This window comes from Notolepis coatsorum (genome assembly GCF_963971535.1).
Source record: "Notolepis coatsorum genome assembly, chromosome: 3".
Classification (NCBI taxonomy): Eukaryota; Metazoa; Chordata; class Actinopteri; order Aulopiformes; family Paralepididae; genus Notolepis; species Notolepis coatsorum.
The window spans coordinates 101729525-101735524 of record NC_140167.1 but is presented as its reverse complement, the minus strand read 5'-3'; positions in this window follow the sequence as shown (position 1 = coordinate 101735524).

Genomic DNA, 6000 nt, shown 5'->3' with positions numbered 1-6000 from the left:
TCTTATCTTATCTTATATAATATCATAAGGGAATATTTTATTTCATCTATAACCAGTGCATGCATGTTATTGTTACATCTTCTGTTCTAAACACTGGTGTCTGGCAGCACATTCCCCAGAAAATCATCCAGCACACAGGAAGATATATGTTTTCCATCACTAGCTGCAACAGCAGTATATTTGGAATGAATAGAAGACCAACTCAGTCAGTTGTTAGCATGGATTTTCAAGATGGAACGTGATTCAGTACAGTGCAATGATCCCTTATCACCAATAGAAGTCGCCAAAACAAACAAAATGAGGATCTTGAGGATTACCACTTTATATCAAGCATTCTATTGCTGATGAAACAATACTGGTTGTTATGGAGATTGATTATTTATGAATAGTTTGCTCAGGTATGGCTGTATTTGTATCCCACTCCATCAATGGCAATGTCTTCCTCTAGTTTTATTTCTATGGGAGTAAATAATTGAGAATCGGTTTTCTCAATCTTGAGGTTATAGAACTAACTCCTTGGATAATCTGTAAAGCAAATTAGTCAAAAGTGTAACCCTATACCACAAACTATTTGTATAATCTATCTATGTTGGTAAACACAATAATGTATCAGTATGTAAACACATTTACAATATATGGTCAAAATAATAATAATAATAATAATACTTTTTTATTTATTGGCCCTTTAGAATTACTAATCAGACTCAAGACATTATGGTGAAATAAAAATAATATATATAACATTTTTGGACTGCTAAATAAAAGGGTCTCTGACAGCTTCCTCTGGCTGGCTCAAAGCTAAAGAGTAAATTTGTATGAATGAATTGCATGTCTTGCAAACCCTGTTATTAAAAGTATCTAGCAGTGGCGGCCGGCCGATAGTGGGCGCTAGAGCGCCACCCTCCCTGGTTAAAAGAGAGAAGAAGAAGAATATATTTTTTTATTTTTATTTTTTAGCCCTAGAAATAAAATAAACATGTTTAAAATGAATAATATTTACTCATTTTAAGTATGTTTGTGTTTCCAATGCACAATATAACGTTAATATATCAAATATAAATAATAGTTTTTCATTCACAGGAAGTCACTAGTAACTACCTCTCAGGCCGGGGCGAGACATATCGCGCACAGCAGGGCGTGCACTGGTTTCATCGCTGTATCCTCGCAGCCAATCAAATAGGTCAACGCACGTAACGCACTGTGCGTTGAAATATGATGTAATATGATGGAAGCCGGGCGCGTTTTCAAGCGATTTATATCATCTAAGCAAGCAGCGTCTATACTTTCCGTAGCCGCATTTCTCGGAGACGTTCTAGCCGCATTTCTCGGAGACGCTCTCTGATTGGCCGACACCAGTTTCTACACTGGTTAGTTACTCTTCGAAGTTGGTTAAGGTTAGACAAGTTCTTTCGACGGTTAAGCTTAGGCACTCTTTCAAAGTTGGTTAAGGTTAGAGTTTGTCTTAGAGCAGGGCGATAGAACGCCAGGTAGTTTGCAGGCTGTTCGATGCGGAAATGGGCAAAGACACAGCTCGTCGTCACAGTACTTGTGTTGTGGTGCCAGCCTAACCTGGCTAACAAGAAGCTATTTGGCTAGCTGGATGCAGTCTGGACAGTGGATATACATTAGGGTGACCAAACGTCCTCTTTTGCCCGGACATGTCCTCTTTTCACGCCCTGTCCGGGCCGTCCGGGGGGGGTTTATAAATTCATGATAATGTCCGGCTTTCACGGACCGTTTGCATATACTTAAAATTGACTGGCGCATTGCACAGAATACTACGGTAATCTGTTGCGTGTGTGACGTAATCCCTGAGAAGCTTTGTGGGCGGCTCTACAACTACGCTCACAAACAGAGGAAGAGAAAGGATACACGCAGAGGGGACAGAGCGCACCGCAGCTCACGTTCACAATGCCAAAGAATGTACTGGAAAACAGAGGATGCTGTAAAGTAAATGCAGCGGAGGGAGGGTGCGTTTGCATTTCATACTCTGAAACATCACACACATTTCTCCTGCTTATCACAATCTATGGATTGCACAAGTGCCTTGCTAAAAAAGGCATTTCCAGACTCTGACACTGCCAAAAAGTTCAGTAGTGCACGCACTAAATCCGAAGCCAATTGTTATAGCGCCCCACTGACTCGATTGATGTCGCACATGAAGCACTCAAATCAAACCACGGAGCAGTGAAAATATTCCCAATCATAATACAGTACTTTGACTGGAAGAGGGGTGGGCATGCAAACAAAATGAATCAAGGTTAAATACATCAAATGAGACAGCAGAAACCATTGCACAATATCTCATTGAAACATGGCAAGAAAAAAACGATTTGTCTGAAAAATATATTTGTTAACTGGATTTTCTATTTTCTATTATTTCATATATTTTGTTATTTATTTTTGTCCAGTAAGACTTGAAAAGAGAGCTATTATTTTGTTACAGGATGATTTTTAAGTTATTATTGTGCCATTGAGATTTATCTAGGCATAATCAAGCATGCTGATTGTCGAGTAACTTTGGTTTGGTGTGTCTTTGGTTATAGAGAGATATTGTTGTGTTATATACAGTAAAATAATACTTGTATATCCATAGAGAGGAGGCATACTTTAAATATATTAAAACAATAATGCATCTTTTTTTTGTATTTTATTTTTTTATTATTTTTTAAACAAACACATAAACAAACATGACAACACACAATAGGATATACAAATACACATATGCTCCAGCTCGTACCCCCCTCTCCCGGACCCCCCATTGGATAATCCAACCATTATAATTTGTTCCTAACCAGACACTACCATTATATGCTGGCTTTTATTCTCTCCACCACTTCTAACCACATTGCCATTTTGGATTCATTGAGACCCAAAATTCTAGCTGTTGATATTTCTTGATAAATCACATCGAGATATGTAAGAATCCAGACCTTACGGCACATTTTTTCCGGTTGAAACCATCGTGATGCTATCAGCTTTTTAGCCACTGTGATACCGGATAAAACCAATCTCTTTAGCTGTGGAGGTACTGCATGCTCAAAGACATCATTCAGCAGTAATACAGAGGGGTGTACAGGTATATCCAGAGTTAAGAGATTTGACAATTGCTGGGTCACTTCTTTCCAAAATATCTTAACTGGTGGGCAGTCCCAGTACATGTGCATAAATGTCCCTTCATCCCCATTTGTACATAAGGAGCATTTGGAGTCTTGTTTAAGACCCATTTTGTTCAGTCTTATAGGAGTTAAGTATGTCCTGTGAATATAGTTAAGATTGATTTGTTGATGGTCCGGGTTCCTTGATGCAAGGCGTACATTTGCCCAGGCTTCTTGCCAGTCAAAGTCTATCTCCAGGTCTGGTATATCCCTCCTCCAGACTAAGTCTAGATGTAGGGTTTCATACGAGGCCGTTAGTAATTGATGATAAAAATCTGAAACAAAACCTCTCGATGTCTCTCTTTCATAGAAGAATTTGTGGTATCTGTGGTGTACAATTGGTATCTTTAATGGAACACCGTGAGCCTTCAAACATGCCAATAACTGTGCGTAAAAATAATATGAGGACTTGGTGAGATTAAATTTTTTGCATATCTCATCAAAACTACAAAAACCCTGTTTGTTGAAAACGTCTCCTAATGTGTGTATCCCTTGCTTTTCCCATCTAGGGAATGTTATAGGTTGTTTTCCAATCAAGAGTGCATTGTTATTGAATAAGGGAGTATGATTATGCCATTTATGTGGGATAGAGTCTTTTTTTTGTGTTTCACGCCATATCCGGATTGCATGAGTGATTATGGGGCCAAATTTCCGTTCACATTGCTTAATTGATAATTTGGTGTATTCTATGCCCTTCAGCCTATGTGGAGCTACTATATTTTCTTCTAAATTTCTCCAGGATACTGATGCTTGGGGATCAAACCATGTTGTCAGTGGTCTTAAAGTGTATGCCTTAAAATAGTGGTGGAAATCTGGAAATGCCATACCACCGTCTGCTTTGTTTCTCTGTGCGGTGGATCTTTTTATACGTGGTGGTTTGTTATTCCAAATAAATTTGTATGTGGAGGAGTGTAATTCTTTCCAGTAACCCTTTGGAGGGGGTAACGGTAGCATTGAGCTGAAGAAGTTGATTCTAGGTAGGACGTCCATCTTAATTATTGATATCCGTGCTTGTACTGAGTTTTTAAGTTTTGACCACCTGACAAGGTCGTATTTGATTTTGTTTTGGATTTTTATGTAATTGTGCTTCACCGTTTGGCTTATGGTAGGGAATATTTCAACTCCCAAACATCTAAAGTGTTTTACCATCGGTATCTCTTCTGGGAGGGTTATATTTCTTTTTGCAGGGGCGTTAAGTGGGAGGAAGGCCGACTTCGGCCAATTTATCCTAAATCCCGATAAATCTCCAAAGTCCTCAATCAACTTGAGAAGATGAGGCAATGCGGTGTTGGGGTTTTGCATGAACAGTATTACGTCGTCCGCATATAAACTAATTTTGTGTTGTGTGCCCTTGATTACGATTGGTTCTATGGATTGGGATTGTCTTATATATTGTGCTAAAGGCTCTAATGATAGATCGAATAGTCCGGGACTAAGGGGGCAACCCTGTCTGGAAGACCGTGATACTGGAAAGATTTCGGAGGTGATTGTACCTGTTGTAATCATGGCCGATGGGTCTTTGTATAATACTTTAATCATATCAATGAATCCTTTTCCTAACCCCATCCTTTCTAACACTGCCCATAGATACGACCATTCCAACCTGTCAAAAGCTTTCATTGCATCCAGGGACAGCATCGCCTTAGGTGTGTTGTCTTCCTTGTTAGCATCTAGTACGTGTAGTAATCGTCTTATGTTATCAGTGATCAGGCGGCCTCTTATGAAGCCTGTTTGGTCCGGATGAATTAAAGACGTCATATGCTTTTGTAGTCTGATGGCTAATACCTTAGAGTACAGTTTGATATCGGTTCCGAGGAGGCTTAAAGGTCTGTAACTACCGCACTCGTGGGGTCTTTGTCTTTTTTGAGGAGGACTGTTATGAGTGCAATATTGTCATTCTTATGGAAGTTCCCCTCCTTGACTGAGTATAAAATCATATTTAGTAATAAGGGTCCAATTATGTCCCAACAAGAGAGGTACATTTCTGGTGGGATAATGCATCTTTGAGTAAACGTTGAGTATCATCAGGCATGCGTTGCTCATGGGACGGGGGTTGCACACCGTGCAACCAGTCTGTGAGCAGAAGCACGCACATGCACGGATGTGCACACGCGTGCACACAGGAATGTGCTGCACTCGACTGATGAGCCAACTCGCTAAGTACCACTTTGCATAACAATATGGCCGGTCGTCAGGTGTGTTCAAATACGTTCTCAGATACATTCACACAAAACTTGTGAATGAAATGTGTTACATTCCATTCGTAGAGGCAATTAGGCACCGTCTTTAGTCTGTGCTATGCGCGGGAACATCTATGCGCATGCGCTGGAGCGTGCGCACGCGGCATCATTAAAACATAGTGCAACCAGTCGTCCCATGAGCAACGCATGCCTGAGTATCAGTAAGTATCTCGAGGCTGGGGGGACATGTCCTCTTTTTTGGAAATCAAAATATGGTCACCCTAATATACATCAACAGTCTGGGACTGTGGGACAGTGGACATATACACTTTATCAAGCCCTCCTGGACCACGTTTCAACTAAACAAAGTGAGTTAATGCGGTCTCTCTCTCTCTCTCTCTCTCTCTCTCTCTCTCTCTCTCTCGCTCTCTCTCTCTCTCTCGCTCTCTCTCTCTCGCTTTCTCAACACAGCGTGTTGTTGTTGAACTATAACATTTAATTTCGCCGCAGGTGACGCATAATGGATGAATGAATGAATGGTAACTTGTTTAAAATGACAAGATATATATATATATATGTGTTCATTATTGGATTGATCATACGTGTACTAGTGTAGTATGAATGAACTCGACTTAACGTTGGAAACGGGGTAACTAGTGATG